Source organism: Ambystoma mexicanum, chromosome 6p (genome assembly GCF_040938575.1).
Source record: "Ambystoma mexicanum isolate Mex_15411 chromosome 6p, UKY_AmexF1_1, whole genome shotgun sequence".
Taxonomy (NCBI): Eukaryota; Metazoa; Chordata; class Amphibia; order Caudata; family Ambystomatidae; genus Ambystoma; species Ambystoma mexicanum.
The window spans coordinates 123638931-123666091 of NC_090935.1; the positions used below are offsets into that span (position 1 = coordinate 123638931).

Below are 27161 nucleotides of genomic sequence, written 5' to 3' on the forward strand. Positions count from 1 at the left end.
CTCTTATTACCCTGATCAAATGTATAGCCTCACCTGGTACAACCAGGCAGAGAGCACATAAATCATCTAGAAAATCAATGTCATTGAAGAATAAAACCAAACCCTTACCAAATGCCTCACAGAAATAATCCATTGGATGGGAATCAACAGCCTTAAAATGAAGGCAGACAAAACAGAAATCATGATGGCACCCAATGACCCATTGAACCATCACCCCATTCCAAGGCGTAGCAAACTCGGAAACACACAAAAACCACCCAAAGTGGTACACAATCTGACAATGAACACCAGAACCACAGGTTAAGGCAGTAGTTAAGAAATGCTTCTTCCACAGTCAAGAGGATACGCCCCCTCTTCACATTCCTTGACATAAAACTTGCTGTTTCTCTCTCATCATGTCATGAATAGACTACACCAACAGCATCTATCTCTGAATGCCAGAAGACCTTATGAAGAAAATACACTGAATATAGAATGCAGCAGCAAGACCTCTCCTCAGACTCACTAAGTACATCACACGAGCACTGAGAACACTACATCGATTACCTTAATGAATCTTCTTCAAAACACTGTACATAACACAAAGAGCAATCCACGGCTAAAGAGCAGAATTCATACAGGTAAAAATGTCCATCTACAAACCAAAACAATCATTAAGGTCCAGCAAAAACATGTGCCTTAAGCATTCTACTGCATAGCAGTGATACTTTGGAACTCCTTACCAAAGGAAATATGAACAACAGAAGAGCACCTAAAATTCTGAAAACTGTTAAAAACGCCACTCTTTAATACACCAAGCTAAAGATGAAACAACAGGGATGTAAAACCGCCAACACAATGCAATAAAACACTGCAAACTTGATTTGACGAAACAGGACCACCCAAAGAAATAAATTATCCGATCACAAAACACCATATAAAACAATACTCTGCATACCAAACCTCCAAAACAGAACAAACCAGACACATACCTCCACTGCAAAAAACAACAAAGGAAACCAAAGATACTCTGCTGACGCTCCATAACACCTAATAGGACACTAATCTTAATGCATACAAACCACCCACACACAACTTTTCACCAAACACCACCCAACGTCAACCAACAAAAAACAAACCAACACACAGTGAATGCTTTTTCTGAACTGGAGCTAGCAACACCACATCAAAGCACTCTTGCGCTTTTCCCTCTCAATTTCACTAACTAACCCCCCCAACTCCTTTGCTTTTCAGATCCACCAGAGCACCTGGAGACCATGAAAATGGCAGCAGTGCACAGTGAATATCCTAATAACATAACATAACATAACATAACATAACATAACATAACATAACATAACATAACATAAACAAACATCATGCACAGTGCCCCCAAAGCCACACCCTATGAAGATGATATCCTCAGGACATCTATCATAACATCTTTCACTAATGATGAGATCTCCTCTTTCACTACACTATCTCCACAGTCACTGCTCCCTATGGCATTCATATTATATCTCTCTATCATCAACCTGGTTCTGCTGGTCAGTTTATTGACTACATCTTCCAACTAAATGACTCACTTCCTCCCCATCATCACCTAATTGTCCCTGGTGACTTTAACCTCTCCCCTCTCTCCACTGCACTATCCACTGACTTCAGTTTTCTTCTACTTAACCATTCACTCTTCTGTCCACTCTCTGCCTTCCCATTCAAATTGTAACTCACTTGACACTATTCTCATCTAAACTCAACTTACTGCCTTTAATATCTTCATCACTCCTTCTGACTCTGAACACTTCATCATTTTTACCTCAATCTTCACTCCCACATTCCCCCCTCTCTCCGTCTACCACTTCCTTCACCAAATGCAAGTTTCCCTCCCCCAAATTGACTAGCTGTCTCTCTGACCTACACCATTCTCTATTCTTCAATGCAACATTCACTGTTACAACCAACGAAGAAGCTTTCACTAACTTTAGCACTGCTCTTAATTCTCCCTTCTTGTCTCACTTCCCACTTACAAGATTCAATCGTATAGACTCAGCTCCAGAGTTTAGGATTACACCTTCCATCTGCACCCTCAAAACAACAATGGGGAAAACATTTGCCCTTGGCAAAGATCTAGAAACTCCTCAGATCTCCAACTGTACTTGACTGATCTTCAAATCTGCTCCCCTGCTCTCTGTAACTTTTATCTCTCTCTCCTTTATCTCAAAGTAGGCACCTCCAGAAATCTCATCTCAATTCCCACACTTCCTAAACCCTCCTCATTTTCCCTAATCTTTCTGCTAATGATCTTGCTCTCAAATTTACTTCTAAGATTTCCAAGATTCACACTACCCTTGCAAATTACCTTTTATCCTCCACCTGCTCACTCTTCAAAAAAAGCATGCTCATCCTAACTGAATCAGCCTTCAGAATTGCTGTCCAAGTGTTACTCTTTTCTAACCTGTGCATCAGTGGCGGTTATGCTTCATTCACTTAACATAAGAGCTTCCCACACTATCTAGTCTGTCTGATCAACGGTCTCAAGAAATATGATCGTAGCAGCCAACATTGAAGAAACTACATAGCCATCATCTGCAGACATCCTTAGATTCATTACCAGCGGTATCAAGTAGACCAAGAGAACTGTCTATCCTTTCCACCTTGCCACGCTATCTCCTAACATGAGAACCACTGCCCCCCCCTACGTGAACCTCACCATAGAGCAGGGACAACACAATACTCCTACGCACCAAATCGTATTCCATGAAACCAAGGAACGTGAAGAGGAATACAATGGGAAAGAAGTGTTCTCCACACACATCACTAGTCCCTTCTAACCTGCACTTCAGAAAACAGCTGTAAAATATCTCGCTAAAGAACCTTTCATTAAAAGACAATAATTATGCACCATTCCTCCTCTGCTATCACAATCTAGACATGCAGAGTCCCAGGCCTTGGTCGACCTGCACCTACAGCCACTGCACAGTACACTACTCCCCAATCATAATAATAATTTGCATTTATATAGCGCTAGCTACGAACCCTCTGGCATCTAACCGCTGCCAATTTTATTGTGGTGTGGTGTGTGGTGCTCATTTATCAACCTCGGAAGGATGAAAGGCTGAGTTTGGCCTTGCCGGGATTTGAACCTGTGTCGGCAGGCTCTGCCGGATTTCGAAGGTAGAGCTCTCCTCACTGCTATCAAGGAAGGTTTTTTTTCGTTGTAAGACTAGATGCATTCGTACAAACAAAGATGCCTACTTATGATATGACATGGGATTTATAAGGCGCCTATACACAAGTGTTTCAAGGCGCGAAAGCAGCAAAACACCATACATGATTTGGGAGCACGGGTGGACTGGGCAATAAGGAACTATGGATATTTGACAGTAGGCCTCTGCACCCTGGGCCTCTTTTGTGGTAACTTATTTTATGTCCACATTTTCTCTTAGGAAAGGGGTTGGGCTTGCTGAAAATGTGTGAAATCTGGGGCCACTTTGAAAATAATTTCCACAGCCTCTTGTGGTTCCCATTCCACCTCTGGTGCGGAGGAGGGTATGTGTCATAAAGGAAGGTTTCCCAAACTGGCAAGTGGCAAGGAAGGGGAGAGAGAGTGGGAAAAATAGAGGGAACGAGAGAGAGAGAGAGAGAGAGAGAGAGAGAGAGAGAGAGAGAGAGAGAGAGAGAATTTTACAAGAAATATAACTATATTGAGTTTGATAAAATGAGTAGCAATCTGTGGCAGCTACATTATACGGTCCTCTTGCAAATTAGAGTTCTTTGATAAGCATTAAAATAAAGCTCACACTAGCCCTAAAACCGTTGCCAGCAAACACACATTGGCTAACAATTTATACAAGACTTGTTCCAATCGATAGCCACGCGCGTTTGCTTAGCCTTGGCCGAACATAGGACGCAGTGGCCCGAAAACAAAGCCACGGTGGCACGGGCCCCCTTACGCCCTGCATGTCCCAAATGTTCCATGGCCACTGTGCCAGGCGTTCCGCAGTGGACTGAGGAGTCAGTGATTAAATCCGAGCCCTGTAAAGATGATAGGCCTGTGGCGTGAGACTGCTGTCCAAATAAGGCTCCAAGGACGACGGGAGGTTTATGCATAGCTACTAATGTTTACATTCCCCAGACAGCATCCTTTATTAATTGGGTGCTGGTTCCTGCTCTGCGAAGGAACTCCATTGTGTATTGTATCAGTGGTTTCCTTCCAAGTCAGACTGTGGTAAATTACCAGTCGCATGTGTCCCAAAGACAGCTTCCAAACCAGCAATGTTGGTAGATCTGCCATTCCTTGCAATACTTTTCCATTATATCTGGTTCCTCATACAATAAAACCCTCATAATAATTATGTAATGTTTTATATAGAGCTTCTTATGAGATTACGGTGTGTCGAAGCACTGCAATAATAGGTGTTATTGATATCCAATATAATGGCGCTCAATGTATCAACCTCAGAAGGGGTACACACCAGTTTCTTTAAGGCTCAGTACAGTTGACTTCTTGCTTCACTGGCCACACCCTAGGCTGCCCTGCGTGCTGCAGGCCATAGGCCTGAGGGAGTATGACCACTTCATTCTAAACCTCAGATAGTAATACTGGTTACAACTTCAAGCCTGCATCACCTTTAAAATTGCCTGCATCACATAGAGTGACATACAAAGAGCAATCCTATTCGCCTGAAAAAACGTAGTAGCCACTCTGGAGGCCTCTGATATAAAACAGGCTAGGGGCGGCGAGGGGGGCCCAAGCCAGATACAGCAGAAAAAGGCAGGGAGCTAGAAAGTAGGACTATGCAGCTCTATCCTTACACTTTCTAGAAGGTTCCAGTTACATGAAGACAGGCGCACACACATGTCATCCTCAGGCACAGGTCCCAACGTGCACCCGTAACAACCACACATCATCGCCCATCCAACATTAAATGATCTGTCCTTCATTCACAGTCACTCTAAAACGTGCACCGTGGGCTCATTACCGGTTTGCTGGTATCCTGATGATAAATCGCCAAGATACCAGAAAACTGAACTAGTGAAGCAGCTCTCGGTCCAGCGGTATTACCACTGGATTACGAGTCCTCGTGTCAGTTGTAAATCCCCATTCGATGGAGACCCATTGGACTCCATGGGGGTATTTCCAGTATTACCATCAAGAGTAGGTCTTGTCTGGAGGAAATGCAACCACCTCGCAGGCCAACTTGTAGTTTGCTGGTCTGGAAACGTATCGGTATACGTTAAAACGGGCATGCTAATTTCACACCGGGCAATTTGTAATGAGGCCCAGACCCTCTCGTCTCAAAGTCTAAAATATTCCTGGTTGTGATGCCACTATCCAAGGCATTCAATCCCCAATTTGCCACCACAATCCAAAACATAGTCTGTATCACATCATCCAATTTAAAACATACCGTGTGCTAGGGTTCTGCTCGAATTGAAGACATACCCTGTGTTCGCCCTCAACCCAATCAAACAATATATTGTGTGTCCTTAAAAGGTTACATCTTGTCTTGCCATTCAGTATTAAAACACACTAAGATCCTGATTAATAGAAAATGTGCATAGACCCCACAAAGTAGCTGCGAGTAACGCCACTTTACGCGTACCTGCGCACAAAAGCATGTTATGCAGGATCTGCATATTCATGGAATTTAAACCACAACCTAATGCTAGGTGCAAGTATCGGCCAGAATGCCCACAACACGCCCCACGCAAAGCAGATCCAGCCACATATACCAACCTTTGCACAGTCTACGTCCCCGCCAATCTGCAAACATCTGCGTGCGATCCCGTGTTAATTAATGCTGCTCCCCACTAATTTGCATATGCGCACCCCTAACTTCAATTGGCACCTGAAATGCATGTCAGCACCCCTAAATTCCTGACTTTACCTTACCTTTGCGTGTTGTTCCCTATGCGATTGAGCCTTTGCGGGTCATTTCATGTTGCGGTTGAAAAGCAAGCTTTGCGTGCTTCCTCACCCGACGTGACATTATGCCATCAGATCCATTAATACGTTTGTTTGAGGGCATTGCTTGGCGTACCATTCCTTTGTGTAGCCAGTACCTCGACATGCCCACTCATTCTGCATAGGAAACGGGGAATATGCATGATTCACCCCCTATTTATTTCCTTGCATAGGCCCATCCCACACTTTGCGTGGAGTCTCCCCCAGAGCGCTCGATTGCATGCAAAGACCTGATAAACATGTGCAAAGCCCTTGTAAGGTCACCGAAATGAACGCAAAGTTAATTCCATGAATCGACGAAAGGAGATTTGCACACTGATTAGTGCGCAAAGTCACTTTTCAGCACGGAAACACTTTTGTAAATTGGGCCCTAAGTGTCCTGTTCCAAACAACAAAATGCATGGTGTCAGGCCATCATATTTGAAAACACATCTTGGGAGCTGTTACCTTTTTTCAAAGCATACCTGTTGGTATACCTCAATATACCTATATTTTGTGCAGGCGAGCCTATTAAAATCCTCATAGGTGCCCACCCCTAAGTTACATGTTTCAGAGGCCCTGCACCTATCGGAATCATATCTAGGTTTCTATTCTGAATGCTAAACACTACATGCTGCACAGGCCCCCCTCAAATCAAAAACCCAACTTGGGCCCTCACCATCTCCAAAACATACCTGAATCGCTTTTACTACAAATGCGTCTTGTACATGGTGTCCTGCGTATGGCAGGACATCATGTATGACCAATACAACTTGCTGTGTTCCTCCCTCCTCTTCCATTTCAAATCTTACAGAGAGCTGTGACCGCTATCTAATGTCTACCTGCGCCACAGACCCAATCTCCCAGTCTAAAGCATAGCTGGCGTCCTGCCCCCGAACCATAATCTACCCGGTGCTCCGACTTCCAAACCTAAACATACAGTGTTAAGATTCCCTAGATGTAGAGACGACAGTGTGTTATCTATCATACCTCCTCCATTTAAAACATGCCACTGAAATAAAAAATCACCTTGGTCCACGCCCCCTCCCACGCCCGGCCTGAAATGAACCGACTGCATTGCTGTCCACATTTAAATCAAAGTGTGTCCTGTCTGACATTAAAGAAAACACGTATTATCGTGACTCTCCATAAGGAAATATACAGTACATTACATCAGAAGAGGGGTACAGCCTTGTCCAGGGTACCCCAGGGGAACGATCAAGATGGGGTGGAGGGGGTGTCTATGTTGGGGGACCCTCGTTACATGTCTGACAGTTTGGGAGTTACCTGCATCTGCCAATCTAAAACAAACCGGTCACATCAATTCAACACGTATGTCATGCCCCAAAGAAACGTGCACTCCTTCCACACACATCTAATGCAAAACATGCCCAATTCCCTTTAGAAAATAGCAGTTTGCAGTGGCTGCAGCGCACTCCCCTTTCGTGCAGTGTGTGTCCAAAAACAGATTACAAATGCTAAAAGTGGATACCCATACATCCTACTTGGGGGGCACATTCCTGAGCTTGTCATTTTTAACGCGAATTATGCATGTTTCATGCGACAAATCATGCTCCTTCAGGGTTTAGCACTGAGACGGAACGTGGTTGCTGAGAGACATGCCCGCATGAAACAGCACTGATTATGTGTCATATATGAGTCCTGAAGAAGTGAGTTTTAAAGCGCAGAACACCTGCCGTCCCCACTAATTCAGAATAAAATACATATTTTACATAAAAGCAATAAATCACTGTGATCATTACTAAAACATAGTACATATGTGCAGCAGGCACATAGAGGTCTATCCGGTGTTTGCTTTATTATCCCTAATATACTGCCACCCCCAGGTTAAAATCCCTACCACCCTGCAATTCAGAATATACCAGGTGAACTGCTCTCCTTAATTAAATAGATAGAGGTACAATGACCCCAGTGCGGAAGAAAGGGATCCGAGTTGGCATAGTGCCAAGCCTCTTCTGATGTCGGTGCAGCCACTACAGAGAGTATGAACCTGCATTCTAGGCACTGGTGGTGATCATGCCTGTGGCTGTGGCTTTGTTGGCACTCTCTGTGACTCTGCAAAGGATGGATGACTTCTGATGTGTCCTTCAATTCATCACCGCAGACAAGCTGTTACCTTTCCTTACACTAAACCAGGTCTTAATGCAGGCAAATGGGCCGCAGGGAAATAAGCGGGGAGAATACATTATAATTTTGGGCACTATGTCGTATAACAAGGCTCCACCATTCTGGTTGAGTTGTTCCTGTGCTTTTTAAAGACAAGCATGTCTTTAAGGTACAAGTGGAACGAAATATTTGACCCTGTGTTCGTCCAGTTTTAAAACCACACAAAAACAATTTTGGGTACATATCATGTGACTAACTGAAAATATGCTGAGGTGGTAAAAATGCATTAGCATTCGAAGTTGCATAGACTTCCTCAGATGGTGGTCCCACAGAAAAGAATGGGCAGAAAAGAAAGCAGCACTGGACATTTCTTTCATGTAGACAAAAATGAGGCAAAGAAAATATGCATCCAATTTTTCAAAAGTGGTTTATTGTAGAGAGCATGAATTGTGAAAAACATTATATAAATATATTTTATTAATAATCAATGCTTTCAGCCCTAAGTAGACTGTCTGTTTACATTTCATATGCACCACTGCCATGAGCACCCATCTACACAGGGGCACAGTGGGTTATGTGTAATGAGAAGCATGTTGTGGCCGCAGACACCTGTGCTTCTATGTCTTCCTGAGCAGCTGCCATTCGCCTTGGCTCTTCGGTGTGAATGGCTCCTTTGGCTAAAGAGCCTTGCATGGCGGGAGTTGCACAAACTGGACAACCAGATGCTGCGTCCGCCCCACTGTGCTTTCTACATTGGGCATGACCGAGAAAGCAGAATACAGCCCTTCTCTCTGCACACAAATGTCTTCTTTCTGTAGGCTCTGAATGGCCTGGCGTAAGTGAAAGGCGCCCACACAGCAAAGACTCATGCTAAGAACATCACACCTCCAGTCTAAATATATATCCACACTCAACGCTTGGCACGGAATGCAGTCACCGGAGACGACAGATCTCCCATACCTGCACAATAGCGCCTGAAGACCACTCCGGTGGTGACGGTGCATGGTACAAATACCTTTAACATTGACATTAACATCGAAGGGAATACATTGGAAGGAGAATATCTATCCACCATAGGAACACGCTATGGTTAGAACGGAATGCAGTCACAGAAGTGACTCGGGGTCAGTGCCGGCCCCAGGTCTGCCAGCGGCCTGTGCGAGAATTGAGCACCATCACAAAATTCTGACAGCACTGGTCAGGTGCGAATAGTGATGCATGAGGAATCCCTCGGCGAGGAGTCATGGGTCCGTCACTAATTGCGGCAACCCACCACAAATGCAGAATAGCATGCGGCTCAGTTCCTTTCAGCCGAACAACAGAACTGAGTTCCCTGCTGTTCTTGTATCGTCTGTTAAAGGGCTGCACCCGGCCCGGCGTGATTCCTTAATAGGTGCTGTTTACATGACACTGAGCTGAAGGCAGGGTGCCTTTATTTGCTGTGCCGTGGCACCTTGAGCCTGCACTGCTCGGGTAGTCAAGTGCAAGAGCCCATTAAGAGAAACAAAGTGTAGACTTTTAGCAACATCAAAAGTGAATGATGTCAAATATTTGTAGACCCCCAAATGCCGGCAATTGCACACCTTTTTTAAACAACTTTTATCAAAGTGCAAATGAGGCTCATTCAATTTATACTTGACTGATACGAGATAATATTCAGGTACTAAAGAGTGGAGTTTCCCTTCTCCTCATCTGTCAATAACCAGATCCTTGTTTTGTTGCCCACTTGGTACAATGTATCTATTGTTCCCAAAGAGAGAGTAATTGACAATTGCAATGTTAGGAAGTGAAACGGGACATTTCTGAAAAAGATGCCAGTGATAAAACTGCAGTGTTGCAAATTGTGTTACCGTCTAATCTTTAAACCCTATCCCTTTGAGTAACCGATTCCCCACTATGATCTCCTACCCACTATAAACACTACACCCACAAACCCCTACATGGGCTCACCCCAGGCCTTGCCATGTGCTATGCAAAGCATAGTTGCTCAAACACTGAGATGGCTGAACCTGACCCCTATGAAATAGAACAGCGTGCCACCTCTGCTCATACCCCTAGGTATGGTCTCTGAAGGCTGCATTTGTCTCGTTCCAAGAAGATCCTACTGCACATTAAGGGCTCATTAGGCCTCACTATGACCCCAGCAGTAGCCATGCCAGTAAATACGGCAGGCTGCTGGCAGAGTTGTGTTTTTTTTCTGGAGCCAGGCTCTGGAAAATATTACTCCCCATTCCCATTTGAGTCCCATAGCACACAATGGGAATGCGGAGGACGGAAGCACAGTGCCTGTGCTTCCGCCAAAGTCTGCAGGCGTGTGCCTTTCCACCCGCCAGGTCAGACATGGTGGGTGGTACGGTACCCGCCCAAAGAACTCATAGTGTGCCGGTCCGTTAACAACGGTGCCGGTAGCCTAGCGGCACCGTTGTTACCAGAACCAGCATACTTCTAATGAGGCAAATTGGAATATAGTTCACTAACTGTGCTTGCTCCTGGAGCTGCAATAATTATAGTATGTGTGCAAAGATGTGTTAAATGTGGACTGTGGGATTTGCCTGTATATGTACAGGCATACAATACATAGTACAAGGTTAGCTGTGCAGTATCAGAGTACAGTAAAACACATTAATTTAAAATAACAGATACAATATTAAAAGGTAAAGTAAGAAGCATATGAGTATTGGATTTTGATTGCCATGTTTTTATGTTCGCAATGTGCAATGGTAGCATTGATGTATTCATTTGTTTATCACGCACCATAGCTCGCAGGCATCAGGGCGTATATCAACACAAGGACATTTCAGAAGACAGGAGATGACACAGGATCAATTTACAGAATCATTACTGTGCTCCTTATCCTGAGCCGTATTTATGTATTCCTTTATTTCATTTATAAAGCGTGCAGCAACTCGTAGGCATCAAGGCGCTGTTAAAGTGAACCAGTTACTTGCAGGTGTCACAAAGAAGACGTACAGGTGATAAGGTAAAGCAGTGCAGAAGCAGAGCAGTGTGTGGGATGTCATGGGTGTGATGGCTGGATTAGGCAAACAGACAAGTTTGAAGGGATCTCTGGAATACCCAGTATGAGGGTTCAGCTCTCAGGGAGGGAGGAAGAGAGTTCCATAGCTTGGCTGCGATGAATGGGAAGCTGGATCCTCCTGCGTTAGCGCCTCTGACTTTAAGCTGTTGGAGACGATTTGCATACATTGGCCTTGTTGGTCTTGACGACTGTATGATTTTAGGTATGGCAGCTGCTATAGCTCCCCCACATGTCGCTTGCAATGTAAGGACATGAGTGGGTTTATACAATGCGATGGAAAAACAAAAGAAAATGGAATTGAATCAGCAATGCCGAATTGCTGCCACACGATTTAGCAAATCTCAAACGCCTATATAAGTGGTTTAGTGATTTCCTTCTGCCCTATGGACTTGTAGAGCTCTGATCTGCCTAGCTCTGCATATTCTTTGTTCCTTTCACTTTGCGCCTGGAAAGCCACCCAAAGACATACACAAACATTGCTGCAGAGAGGTCTGCGGTGTGGCATGTCTTGGAGTGAGAACACACACTTATTTTGTGTGCCCAAAATTAGCACTGGTCTCCCAGCAGCAAGACGCTAGAGTGATAAACTGTTTTTGTGCAGCATTGCAATGAAACTATCTTCTTTTTCTTTGTGTCATGGGAAGACAATATGACAGCACGCCCTTCACTTGCAAGGATGTGTTGCCTTGCAGAGAGTTGTGACATTTCAAGTGACCCCTGATCTGCAGCTTCATAGCAGTTCACCTGCACACTTCCGGCCTTCCCAGCCTTGTGTCAGTTGCAGCTTGACAGGGCAGATGGCATGGTTGAAAGGACACTGACATGCTCGGCCACCTCTTCTCCTTCTCTCATCTCTGACTGTTTGCTATCCAGGAGTGGTGTGCCGCCAATGATCTCTGCCTCAATGCCAGTAAGACTGATATTCTCCTCATCAGCACACCTGCTCCCTCCTTTCCTGTCACTCTACGGCCGGCCTCTGCTAGCACTCTTCCTGCTCCCACATGCAAGGCTAAAATCCTCGGGGTTATCTTCAACTCCACACTCTCCTTCTCTCCACACATCTCTGACATCTCTAAGAAGTCACACCAGCTGCACCTCCTCAGAGGTATTCTTCCCTTCCTTTCCTTGCCCCAGAAGCTCACTATCTACAGAGCTCTGGTTCTCTCTAGGCTGGACTATTACAACAGCCTCTTTCTACATCTGCCTGCCTCTACTCTCCGCCCTCTGAAACTCATCCAGAACAGGACTGCGAGACTTGTCCTTGGCCTCAAGCCCAGGGATCGTATCTCTCCAGGACTGAAACCTCTGCACTGGCTCCCAGTGGCTGCGAGGATTAGGTTCAAAACCCTCTGCATTGTCCATAGGGCCTTCTGGGGCCTGGGGCCTCAATTCCTTCAACTCTCTCTTCCTAAATATCTGGCCAGGTTTAGGCAATCCTTGTCAACGGAGCATGCGTTTGGGCATTCGATGGAGAACATTGGAAGAGGAACAGGTTCCTCTATATTTGATGGCACTGGCTAGACAGTGGACGAATTACTGGGAAGTTGACGGCAACGCTAACGAATGGGGCAAGTTTTCAGAATTACATGCAATCCATGTCAATGTAACAAGTGCCTGGGATGATGGTATCAACTATCTCGGTGGCAATCTATCGAAAGAGAGACAGTTTTTGAGCATTTGAAGATATTCCTTGGCAATTGAGCGTGATCCCAGGTATTTCGTAGCAATCTTTAGCCAAAGTGCCTGTCCGCCTTCTTCCATGTGGAACGCCTTCCTGGTCATTCCCCACAGACTGAGCAATTGGTCTAAGCAAGAAAAACAATATTCTAAACCAAAAACCTTTGACTTTGCTGATGCTTCTTTTTCTGTATGGTGTTTGAGGTCAGTTCAGATCTTAGTTGGCAAACAGAGTACTGCAATAAAACAGAATGGACATCTGAGGGACACTTTGGCACACACAGAGATATCTGATGGACATCTCAGGGACACTTGGGCACATGCAAAGATATCTGATGGACATCTGAGGGACACTTTGGCACACACAGAGATATCTGATGGACATCTCAGGGACACTTGGGCACATGCAGAGATATCTGATGGACATTTCATGGACACTAGGGCACACCAGAGATGTCTGATGGACATCTCAGAGACACTAGGGCACACGCAGAGATATATGAAGTCTGGGGGTACTTTTATTTATTTATTTATTTATTTATTTATTTATTTATGTATTTATTTATTTATTTAAATTCTTATTAACGTGCCAGATCGCCCGTAGGCCTCAAGGGGTGAAATGAGAAGAGAAATAATGTGTACCTGTAAAGTAGACAGCTTGATATCTGCTTTTGCCTTGGCACCCATTGTAATTACTGCACGGGCCTCTCTAGGCAGTAAATACGTCGGAGCACTTCCTTCGCGGTGTGGTCCTAGCCTTGCAACCTATCGTACCCATCTCTTTTCCTACCACTTTCTTCAATCGTCACTTACCGTGTTGTCATGACACAGCTCTGCTACGTCCTTGTCCTGTCCGTATATTCGACATCACTACTGTGCCCTGTCCCACCCCCTTCACGCCAGTTACCTGCCTATGCACACCCGCCTTCCCTACACTTATCCTCCCTGCACCATACAATGCACGTTTCTTTGCTGCCTTACAAGTGTGGTGCGGTAAAGACCCTCGTTGCACATGCTGTGTGCCAAATACATGTCACCCTGCTATCCATGGATGTGTAGTACATACAGTCATCTTGCCACCTGCAAGTGAATTGTGGATGACAACAAGGTGCATTTCAGAACTCGCTAGGATATTCACCTAATTGCACAACGCACCGCACATAGAACATTGTGTGCAATGACACCAGTAAGGAAGGAATGCACAGCCTGTTTTTCAGTTCCCCCGAATGCACGAGTAGTGAATGCACACGATAATATGTGCACATACCATATAAAGATGCCAGCATATCTGGACCCTGAGATAATCCCAGTGCAAACACAGCATCATGTCATTCCCAGCGTTACAGTGGGACATACAGTTACAGCAAGGGTAAATATTTCAAGTTGAAAGCTACTAACCAGGCATAACATGCAATGTGTTCCATGAATTCATGCAATGTGCTCCATGAATTCTCCACATATACGCGGCCAATCGCTAGCGGTAAGTTCACGTTTTGAGCCATGGTTACAGTTGGGATGAACAGACACGATTGGGGCTGGTACAATCAGAAACCTGCAGGCCTCGAACCATAAAGCATGGCACAGAGCGGAACATGGAGATTTTTTAAATTCCACTGGACGGCCGTGCTCATCCATGAGCAAGCCATGACAGGTAGTGCCCAGGCCCAAGAACATCATTTACACTCCTCATGCAATGAAAAATCTTGCGGAGCCCGCATACACCCCATGATGACAGCTCCCCATTCGGTGCAATTAAGCACGCTGTCAACAGAAACGAAACATGGCAACAGATGAGGACTCCTTTTAGTCTGCCTCCAGGGTTAAAAGGACACCAAGAAAGCAAGACATTCCCTTCCCTGAGCTCTGAGGCCCCAAGTACAGCCAGCATCCACTTGCAAAGCATGGATATTGCCATAAGACAAGCCCGGGCAGAGACACAACTATTCAAAGGTTAAGCGCTCGCCTCCGACATGGAGCGAGTCTGCACGTTTCAAGTCCCACTCAGCCTTCATACTTCCATGTTGATGAATTGAATACCATTGAAATGGTTAATAACAACAGCAATTATTGCAGAGTTTGTGTAACCTACTGCTTGATTAACTTTACATACAGAGAAGATGGCAGGGGAGAGTGATAAATAAACAGCTAAGGGCCAGATTCTCTTTGATCGGCAATGTGTCAGCTACAACCTGGAAGGTAAACATGAGTTCTCCCTATATATAGCATAAGGACCAGGGGTGGACTGGCCTATAGGGAACTCTGGAGATTTCCCGGTGGGCCACTGCACCCTGGGCCTCTTTTGTGTGGTATTTCCACATTTTCTGTTAGGAAAAGCATTGGGCTTGCTGAAAGTCTGTCCAATCGGGCCACTTTGAACATTTTTTCCAGGGCCTCTTTTAGTTCCCAGTCCACCCCTGATAAGGACGTCCCCCTAATTCAGTGTGGGCTTGCTCTTGTACGATGTCCAAAGGTGAACCATTAAAGTGCCTCCACCTAAAGTGATAGGACAAACCTGAAAAGGACCCCTGTAATATCAACTAATGTCAGTTTCATCAGCAAACATTGAGAGGGGACTACAAACAACATACACAGATGGTGTGCTTAACCCTCTTAATAGTTACATGTTCAGGATTAGCAGGAAAGAGACAATCAAAACGGTGGCAGGAATATAAAAGTCAGGAAACATTGACATTGTTAGTAAATGAATACTTTATGATCGCTCGCTGACCTGAAATAAATAATCCCTAATAATAATCCTCCTAAGATTTCCCTTCAGGCAACATACATTAAACAAGGAATTAGGGTAAATAGTAATGTCTAATGTCACTAAATGAAGGAAACCCTATGTTGTATACTTTGTCTCCTCAATATAATGAAATGTCTGGACAGTGTGGGTCCCCAGAGTTTATTTCCACCTTACCGATGCCTCAATCTATGTTTCATTCGCTGGAGATCCTGTAATGGTTTGTCCACTGGCCGGCTCAAGACTACCTTCACTCTTGTCACCTCTGGTGAGAAGTGTGTAGATGGCTCTCTGCTATCAATCACTCTTATGTAGCTTTTAGTGAGCATTGGAGTAACAGGATGGGCCTGCTGCTCTGTACCTCTTCCTTCTTCTGTATGTTGTCACGGTTTATTTGATGGTCACTCGCAACTCAGTGAGTTACTCTCCCACCCCAATGAGGGTGTCGCACAACAAAGCTCTTAGCTGATTCAAATTTGATTAGACCTCCAACCTGCATAACAACAGTCAGCAGATACCATCTATATCATCAATAAGCTAGAAACCAGGCCCGTGTATAGAAATACTAGTATATATTTATTTAAATTTCCACAATGAATAATAACTCACGATAACACCAGTCATAAACTCTGTGGCACAACACAATAATCACGATTGCCAATTACTTGCATCAATTGACTGACATGGATTTCTTAATAGACTTTCAGTTACCACAACAAACAGGTTGAATTTTAAGTAAAAACAGATGTAGGATTTCTTTGCACATTAACAGATAGGAATCTTTTAAAACACACAGTGATTGCTTGGTTTATCACAATGCTCTTTTCTCCCCAGCAGCCCCAACCCCCAGGCATCAGTTATACACGACCCCTTGGTTTGAAGGGAGTGGGATTATAATGGGAATTTCGTTTGGGCTTTTTATTTGAAAGCCAATGTTTAGGAAAGGAATTCAATGGGAAAATTGTTTGGGCAACACACATTCAAATGAAATGCAGGGTTTGGGGGGAATTTGAAATTAATGGGAAAATGTGTTTAAGACAAAATGTGTTTTTACAGGGAATGCAGGCTGTTGGGATTTTGGTTTGGGGGACACTAGCACATTCAAATGAACAGCAGGGTTCCCCAATTCCTTTAAAGACTAGAGTAATTTACTCTGCACTGGGATCATCTTAGTCAAATGTGTATTTTGACAAAAACATCACACTGTGATAAGGGACCCTGTGGGTATTAATTCAATTATATGTTTTGTTAAATACAGTCACAGGAGATGGCAAATCTCCCATACCTGCATGATATGCATCTAACGGAATACATTGGAAGGAGAATATATATCTAACTTATGCACATGCTATGGTTGGAACAGAATGCAGTCACAGAAATGACTCAGGATCAGTGCCGGCCCCAGGTCTGCCAGCACCCCTAAGCTAAGGGTATAACACTTTTACCCCTTTCCCACTAATGGAAGAGTACACACTAATGAAAAGCAATGAGTTAAAACAGACAGCATCCCCTCACACTTCTGGCTAAAACTGATATGTTGTTTTTCTCTAAGGGAATTCATTAAGTGATATTTTTTGTCAAATATGGCCAGTGTCTACACATTTCTCCCCCACACCTGCCCCCGCACACTAATGGAAAGTGATTACGGCAGGTAGCTCCCCACACAATTGATAGCTTTGGGATATATCTACTTAAATGGGAGATCTCTGTTCTTAGCTCAGGAAGCCATCCACATTTTAGGATCCTCTTTTGGTAGGCAGCTTACACCTCAGGCCTCTTTTTGCAGCAAGGTCCCTCCAGCCAGATTTGAGGCATCGCTCTCAGATAGGGATCCCAGCTTCCAGGCAAAGGTCCCCAGCGAGAGTCCCAGGGTCTCCTGTCTACCTGCTCTCCTGGGTGTCAACCTTCCTTTGTCTCAGCTCTCTGTTATTGTCAGTCTGCTCTCGTCTTGTTGCCCATCTGTCTCCCTTTAGATTGAAAACTGATATTATATAGTGCTGATGACACTTACATATTATGAATATTCCCATGCAATGGATTGGACATCTCTCTTTCTCCCCCTCTCACCAGTCCGCCCAATGCCAGCTGATAGGCCAAGGGTTTTAGAGGTCTGTATTATGGATAATGGGGAGAAGAAAAATGCATCATTTTTAAAATAACATGGTTTTACATTTTGTATGTTTTTTTTTTTTTTTTTTATTTGATTTAGTTGTTAGTACAACTTTACAAATTTTTCAATTTTTTATGATTGAAACAATAAAATCGACATTTAGTTATAGCATATAAAAGGTGACCATATAAAAATACAAATAAATGTTTTCGTTTCCTCTCTTTTCTTCTTTCCCTTCCTCTATCCTTGTACAAAGGGTGCAACTTTAAAAGGTTCCTTTTGGATGAGGAAATGCTATATCAAGCAATTGTATGGCAGCAATGCTAATCGATATTTTCCTTGCACTAAAAATTTGACACCATATTTCATCATAGGATCGACTAACATGCTGCCATGTCATTTCTTTCATCAATTTAAGTCGATGTGGAACAAAGACATTACATTGGATGATAATATGCGCAAGCGTTTCTGTTTGAGATTTATCATTACAAAACCGACAATAGCTCTGCTTCTTTGTGACCACACCACGTCTTGCCAAAATTTCATTAACTGGCCATAAATTAAAACGCAACCGCATGATTTTCATTCTTAAATTTACAGATGGACATTTAGTGAGATATTCCGCCATGCTACCAAATTCTTTGTGACCAAAAAGAGATCTATTAAAATCTTTTAATCTTAGGCACTTTTCTTGAGTGGTTAACCAATCAGTCTGATTCAATTTAGTCTTAGCTCGATTCGGGTTTGTAATCAATAGATCGATTGATATGTGTGCTTCAACAAGGGCATTCATAACATGTATTCTCCATTTTTGTGGGAAGGGGTGAGTGGAGAATAAAAGGTAATTTGCTAAGATGGCAAGACTCTCTCGCTTATTTATCCCCATAAGGCATTTTCTTAGGAGAGCACACATTTTCCATGTAGCTTGAACATGAATGGACAGCAGGCCAAGTTCAAATCTCAGTAGCATATTAGGTGTAGATTTGGGCAGTCTGAGTACACGCTTCCAAAATTTGGCTTCAATACCATTCCAGAATTTAATGGTTCGTGGGAGCAAAGATTCCAAACCATATATAAGAACAGGTATTACCTTTTGTTGGTAGAATTTCATAATCGGAATGCAAGTAAACTTACCAAATCTTGCATGGATTATTTTTGCCTGTGAAATCAATCCTGTTAATTTGGTTTGAATTGATGTCTCGAATGCTTTTTCCGAGGCAAAGTTGTTAAAATATACTCCTAGATATTTATATTCATTCACGATCTGTAGTTTTTTGTTACATATCGACCAGGTATATTTAGTCCGAAGAGACAACTTTGGTTTCCCAAGAATAATGATTTGTGTCTTCTGATCATTGACTGTGAGATTATTTTTTGCCACATAGGAATCAAGGGCATTTAATGAGTGTTGGAGCCCACTAGGAGTTTGAGAGATGAGGACGAGGTCATCGGCATAAAGAAGCCAAGCAACAGCTTGATTTCCTAACTTTGGGGGATCTGAGTGTGCCACCGCAAGGTCGTCCGCCAAGTCGAGCAAAAATAGGTTAAAAAGGGTAGAGGCGAGTATACATCCTTGCTTGAGCCCCCTCTCAGTTGGGATGGATTTAGATAACAGGCCCTCTAGATTAAGTTTCACCTGAATAGATGTGTTAGAGTGTAGCAGACTCACGATTTTTAACAGTCTCCCTGGGCAACCATAATGCGCCAATTTTCTCAAAAGTAGCACTCGGTCGACAGAATCAAAAGCCATGCGAAAGTCCACAAATGCAACATATAAGGGTTGCTTTCGCATGGCATAGGATTGTTTAATTGCATTGAGAATGGTCAGATTAATAGCTGTTCCGAGACTGCTACAAAACCCGATTGGAACGGGTCTCTACGCTTATACTGTAGAGACCATTTGTTTAGGTCACGCAATATAAGCCTGCAGAAGATTTTTCCCGGTACATCCAATAAGGCAATAGGTCAATAGCTCAATGGGTTTTGCCTGTCTCCTTTTTTATAAATGGGGACAATGATAGAATGTGTCCAGGAACTTGGAATTTTTTGAAGGTGTATAATTATTTGAAATAGTGAGTATAGAATTGGTGCCCACATATCAATATGTTTCTTTAAGACCGCGTTCGAAAGTCCATCAGGACCCGGGGCCCGTGACATGCTTGCTTTATTAATAAAATAAAAGATATCATCTTGGTCAAATTTTAAGGTAAAGGGAGAAACTATCGTATCTGAGGGCTCACTTAGGGTAGGAGCAACATATATAGATGAAAAATGGTTGCACCAATCGTTTTCTGATACCCCATTTATGTGAGATGATACTTGCGATACATTGGTTACTGAATTTAGAAGTTGCCAAATTTGTGCTGTATTTTTGTTCTTAATTTGGTCTAACATAGCTTCTCCTTCTTTTTGTTGCTTTGTTATTTTATATTCTTTTATCCAATTTCTGTAAGTGGTTTTGATCGTTCTTAATATGTGAATCTTTAGGTGTGGAGATGATTTGAGAGCTTGTCGCTTTTGTGTTTTGAACAAGGCTTTCCTAGTGCGAATTGCAATGTCATATGGTTGAGCAGACTTTACTTTGATGCTTTGTTGTGTAGCATATAATTGCATAAGATCAAAAGGGACCAATCTATAAGATTCTGCTGACATTTGAGAGAAGTCTGCATAAGATCTTATATGATCACGATAGCATGTTAAGGACTCGTGAGACCATTTTAATCGGTTTAAAGAATTATTAATTTCATATTTGCCCATAAGCGATTGACTTTCTACACTCGATGCTGGGGACAGCATAATCTTGAATGTTAATGGGCAATGATCGCTATGTTGCGATGACTTAATGGCAAAATCAGTAGTATGCGCGAATAGATTTCTGGAAACAAAAATGAAGTCAATTGTTGCTGACTGTTTTTGGCAATGCCATGTCGGTAATGGAGGAGAGTCCGCTGCACTTGTGCCATTCAGCATGATTAAATTCCATGACTTCATAAGTTTGTTCCATAATCTTCTACGCTCAAGATCTTTAGAAGTTTCTTTGTTAAGAAGATGTAAGTTCAGGTCGCCCGCAATAACAAAGTGTACTATTTCTTGTGCGAGCACAACATTTTCCAGGACAGCTGTTAAATCTTTTAAAAATTTAACAGTTGAAATACCCATTGGATTCCAATAAACATTGATACAGGCAATTTTAAGAGAACTAACCGAAATGTAGGAGCATTGGATGAATGGGTTGCTAGAAGGCAATGGGAAAAGATGGATATTTGCAAGAGAATTTGATGCAATAAGCAGACCTGACATAGGTCTACCTCTCAAAGCACATAGTGCTGGTTCAAGTAATATATCGTAGTTGTTCCAAGTCGGTGGAGTGGACAACCAAGTCTCTTGAAGAAAAACCAGGTCATAATCACCCAGTATACTTTCAGGGTTATTAATGAAATGAGAGAACCCTCGTGTGTTCCAGCTTAGCACCGATAGATCAACTTGCTCCTTATTTCGATCTAGTTATACTCTAGTGATCACATTTTGGCTCTTACACATAGGAGTATTGCTTTCATTTGTATGTTTAGGGATGTATGGTTGGAATCTATGTGTAGATTTCATGCAAGATTTAATAGGTCCTTCATCTTTGTTGTTACGTGAGAGTACAAACCCTAGGTCAAATAATTCATCCCGGGAGGCCCAAATGATGTTATGGATTATAAAAGACCGGCACCATATAAGGACTGTTGTCAGATCCTCACTACGGGGGAATTCGATCTGATCAATATCATTAGATTCGATCTCTCGTAGGGATTTCACGTCTGAGAAAAGTCTAAGAATATTTTGGCGATTCATATTACATGATGTAGATGAATCGTCTCGTGCTGATAAACGCAAGAAGTGTCTGTTTTCTGCTTTGGATTGTTGTCTTCTACCAGACTTGGTTGGTTTATCAAAAGTGGGCTTTGGATCTATCACTGCTTGGTTAGGAAATTGATAACTGTTTGGTTGTTTTTTAAATTTTTCATCTTTTGGATGGTTTTGCATTTGTGCTTTAGAGTTTAGCATCCATAAGCGTGCAATAGACTCTTTGATTTCATTTAGATCTAGTTGTGACATAGTATTATTAACCAACCCCTCTCGTGTTGTTTCTTCATCGGCGTATAACAATGTGTCAGCAAACAATACTCGTTTAACTGATGATTTTGTTAATTCACTAGGCATCATATAGGATACAGAATCCAGAGGGTTAAGAGTTAAAGATTTTGCTGGGCCATTAGTTATAATCGGAAAAACTGGAGGATCAAATTTACGTGTCTCTAGGTATAGATCAATTTCCTCCCTTAGTGCTTTCCTTGATGATGCAACTACATCTGATACTTTTGTAAGTGGCACGCTCATTGCATTTGTTTTTTCAACCTTGGTTCTCGAAGGCACATGTACGCTATGATCTTTGTTTTTGAGTAGGGTTTGTTGTCCCTCTGCCAATGTGATCAAATCATTCAATGGTGGATGATCCATGATTGTTCCCACCGGCTGAGTGCTAATGATGTTTTTTAGCTTCTTAGATTTTGCTAGAGCAACATATTTTTTAGTTATGAGGCTCGCTGCTGAAGTTGAGCTAGAATTCGCCCTTGTGATCTTGTTAACAAATTGTTTGATGGATGGGAAAGATGTTGCTTTTACAGTTTTCATATTTTTTGTTTTTTTTCTGCCATTTGTTTAGGGCTCTTCTTTTTTGCAGAGTTCTCGCACCCTTCATAGATAGTTTTTTTTATCAAAAACAGAATAGATCGTTTTGTGAGTTTGGTCGCATTCCAGTTTTTTGTCATGTTTTTTTTGTACTGAAGGGCGTTCAGCGGCAGAGAATATGACAGGTTCTTGAGGTGTCATTTTTTCTACTATTATACCTGGCACAAAGGGGACCGCTGTTTTGGAAGTATGTAGGACACTGGATTTATATAGTTCAGGACAGATTTGAGAGTCCATAATAATTTCTACGATTTGACAGTCTGGGTCTTCTGTGGTTTGAGTGCTTATACAGTTCCCAGTCACACTTTCTTTAGATATACAACTCGGCTTCTGGGCCAGAGACTCAGCTATTTTTTGTTGTAAATGGGTGAAATTATTTATTTTTGCATTTATGTTATCATGTAAGAGGGACATCTCTGATAACAGTTTAGTTTGGTTATTTTCAAGAGTATTAACATTAACAGTGAGGCACTTTAAGGTGCTATCCACTGATTCAAACAGCTTTGCAAGGGCCATTAATGCTATGTTCATGACTTCCAAAGTCAGATTTCCGGATTTGGGATTAGTAGAATATCTTTCAGGACTCGTAAAGATGTTATTCGATCTTCGTGGGGTTGGTGGTATAAATGATATCTCCAAGGTCGATATATTACAATCAGGACGATGGAACATATCTGGGGATTGTGATAATTTAGAGCCCTCTGCTCTAGCCGAGCAAACCGAGTTGTTATTTTCTAATACATTTGTTAGTTCACTTGATTTTTCAAAAGTTGCCGCAACTCCAGTTGTCACTGCACCAGACAAGGCATTTTTTAAAAGCATACTATCTGACATAGAGGCAGTGATTTTAGAGGTTACCAGTGTCTCTTTTGAGTCTAAGTTGTCATCTAATATAATCACTCGTTCTTCCCCACTGCCTGTTTCAGAATCAATCGGCACAATGTTAGTAATATTATTGTCATGTGCAACAGTTGCCATCTGAATAGGCAGAGGGGCGGGGTTAGTCATTCCACACTGCGCCCCAAAGCCATATTTCCGAATATCAGCGTTGTCCATTGATGGCTTTTTCATTTTTCCTTTTGATTTACATTGGATTCGAGCAGACTGTTGATCAGGCGTGGAACATACATTTCCTGCAGTACTTAATGGGAGTCTTTCGACCACCGACGCAGCCAGCAGTGGCTGGGTTTCTGACATTATTCGCAGCCTTGTATTCAAGGGCATGTCAGTTGTAAGGCGATAAATATCGTTTCTTTTGGTGGACATATTTACGTATAGCGTCACCAAATTTATAACCAGAGCAACCTATGATGAAAAGTACTGATGCACTAAAACAAATAGAGGAGAGAAAAAAAAAAAAAAAAAAAAAAAAAAGAGGAAAGAAAAGAGGAAAAGGCCCCGAGGTGCCCCGAGCGCCGTGGCGAAGCGGCAAAGCGGGGACTCCACGGGGACTCGCTCGGGTGCGCGCGCGCGGTGCGCGCGGCTTGGTGCTTATATAAGCCCGCCTCCAACAGGGAGAAAGCCTAAACAAATAAATAAAAAAATAAAAAAAATAATAAATATAAACAAGGTATAGATGATGTATAGTCCCCCTTGTATATATAAATATAGCACAACAATAGGCTTTCTTAGGTGACGATTTCACCTGCTGGGCGTTGTAGTTTAAAGAGTCCAAAAGTCCAAATAGTAACGGAGCAGACTCCAGCAGAATCCAGCAGCGTGTAGCGGCAAAGCGGGGACTCCACGGGGACTTTGTATGTTTTTCTCAAAATCTCAGTACATGGCAACTACCTCCACTTTTCAGATAACTGCAATAATATATTTATTTTTGAATTCAATATTTTATGGTTAACCGGGCAATACTAACTTTATTTTGACCCAACCTTCCTGGGAGAAGCTATTATTTTTTGTGGTTTGTTCCTGAGCTTTTTTTGTGGTTGTGGTATTTTTGTGGTTGTGGTTTTTAGTGGTTTGTTCCTGAGCTGTAATAGTTACAAATATGACACTTCACAATCCAAACATTAATGTTGCATTCTATCGGTTCACCAACTTTCAAGTCCCTCTGATTTATGAGAAGGCCAGGATCATGGTTTCTTTCCTAATTCAAATTCTATCGATCTTTAATTTGAGTCCTGGATGAGATCACTAGGACACACAATTCTCTTTTTTATTAAGGAAAAGGCATCCAATGCTAATCAATGGCAATGCATAATATGGGCCCCTGAGTTCCACATCTAGCTCAACAGCCAATGAGTTTTTATCTCTCCCAAGTCACATGACACAGACATCTGCCTGGCTCCATGTTATTCCAGCCCTGACATGTCTTCAAAGGCTCTGTTTTAAGCTAATGCACAGTTTATGGGGCGAGAGGAAAGGCCTTGGTTTTCCTTATCTAACCCATCCATTGATTCAATCTCAAATGTTGTATTTCTTATTATTTACCAGAAACAGATCTGTTTTCCTGGTGTTCAAAGTTTCATAGGCACAGACCTTTCAGCTCAGTGGAGAAAAAAGCTACACACATAATTCTAACAGAATATATTGTTTTAATTGAAAAGATGTGTTTAACATGTAACATGTTGTATTGCATCTGGGTCTATTGTCCAGGAATGAAATCTTTCTTTAATACAATAATTAAAAATATATGAATCTAGTCTTATACCGCAATGATCTAGGAACAAATGTTTAAATGTTGACATTTTGGTCACACCATTTAAAACATTATAATACAAATTAAAAAAAGAATCTCACGTTCAGTATTATTCACACATAGGCCACAGTTAACATAGGAAACTCGGGTTCCCTTCTACAACAAGTGGGCCTCTCCTTTTTTTAATTATGTCATTTTGAAGGTTGAAAAGGGTGTTATTTGTGACAAATGAAAAGTGCTTGGCTTCACTTTAGATTTCTAGATCACAGCCCCATGCTGCATTAAAGTCAATGTGACATGCTGATATCCGTCTCCTTAAATTAAATGGTAGCTTTTCATATTTAATGAAAACAGCATTTTCATTCACAACTGGCTTTTGTAATGTATTGGGCACATCCAGCAGTTTTCATTTCTCATGCACATTTGCCTTCGCTTGAGCACATGTCCATTTTGATAATGTTGAAATTGGCCCATTTTTGTTCCTTCACTCGGCCATATGTTGGAAATCAATATTTGAACTGGCCTGCATTTAGCAATGTGTTTCAACACCAGCCAGCTTCATTCTCACAATAGGGCCTTGCATGGCCTCTCAGTCTCTGTCACGCATGAGCTGAATTTACACCCCACATAGCCAGACAAAATGGAATACCTGTGCTGGCCTATCAGCGGAGGCAGGTTTTCCTGAAACAATAGGCTATCGACTAGTAGTCATGAGTGGGCTGCAGATAACACTATCCTGGAGAGATTCTGATAATGAGTGTGTTCCCGCCAACCACTTCAGCGTCAGGTATGGGTGGGCATGGAGAAAAAACAAAATCGGCCGGCGGTTGCTGGAGTGATGATGATTGATCTGGGCAGACTCTTGCTGGAGGACTCTTGTAATGCATCACTTGTCATTTCTTTCTCCCTAGAATGCTGGTCCAGGAGCCTTCGTGCATGTCTCTTGTGCTGAGGGTTCTTGAGTGGAATGTTAGGTGGGCACGGTTCGATCTGTGACAGTTGGAGTGAGTCTGGCTTGGAGAGGAGGTGAGCAGTTGATGTTAATTTACTCTTGCTTTTCTACTGCTCTTCCTGTAACTGCAACTTCATAAACATTCTTTTGTTGGGCTGGCTCTAGACGGCCTTGACGTGGGCTCCCTTAAAAAGGACCCACTCTCTGACAGCATCTATGCCTTGACATCTCATAAATGGTTGCCCATTGTATGGCCCATCTCCTATAAAATTAAGTGGAGCGCTGAACGCGACAGAACGTAACAAAAGAAAATAGAAAGCGATGGAAATTGTGAAAACCCAACCACAATCCAAAGATCACTGACTTCTTACTCATTGCCAGAGGTAAATGTCTAAATAGGCCGGTGCTCAGTGATGGAAATAGAGAAAATATACTGGGGGAACTACACCTCCTCCACCCCTCTTCATACACGGTTAAGGGGTAAGCAGGTGGGGGCAGATTTTCTGTGGTGGGAGCAATAGAGGGTGGAGTTAAGTGTTGAATAACGTGGACACCTTAAATATAGGATGCTGCTTGATTTGCATGAGAACAAAATGCATTTTGGGAACCCAAGATTGACCACCAATTTACCAAACATTACTGTAATAGTAATTGAAAAATGCATTCTTTCAGAGCATGCAATGCACACTGGGTGTGGTGCTCATTTCATCTGTCAGAATAGTCACCACAGCAGTAAAATGTGTGCAAGGCATGAGACATAAATACAGCTTACGACTGTTTTATTGTTTGGCTGTCCAGGTGTACAAAACACAACTTTAATTTCAGGTTGAAAAATCACATATCCAAACGCACAACTTTCAGGAGAATGCTGGAATAAGCTTGGGCAAGATTTGTGCCCGGGACGCCTCTCTGGCAAACAACTTTTGCAGGGGCATAGATCTGTGTTATTACGGTCCAATTTGTTCCGTGTGCGAGCATCATGTTACCTCTTTAACCTACTGTGACTCCCATACCTTCCAAAGCTGGGATCCTGAGGGCTCTTATGAGGAAGCAGGGGCTGTGCTGGGCTCTGCCAGCGATTAACAGTTCAGCTCACATTATGCAAGGTGGTAAGAAACAGACTCAGTCCAGCCCTAAGACCCCAAGCCATAGAAACACTTGCCTCTTCCCTTTCCACAACCACACTCTAGGCTCATCCTTTTAGC

General features: G+C 42.7%; 1 protein-coding gene across 1 annotated transcript in view; it reads right to left on the reverse strand.

The window, feature by feature from the left end:
* IL11RA (interleukin 11 receptor subunit alpha) overlaps positions 1-27161 on the reverse strand; it is a 422207-nt gene that overhangs the window by 235466 nt on the left and 159580 nt on the right. The gene's annotated exons all lie outside the window — the stretch shown is intronic.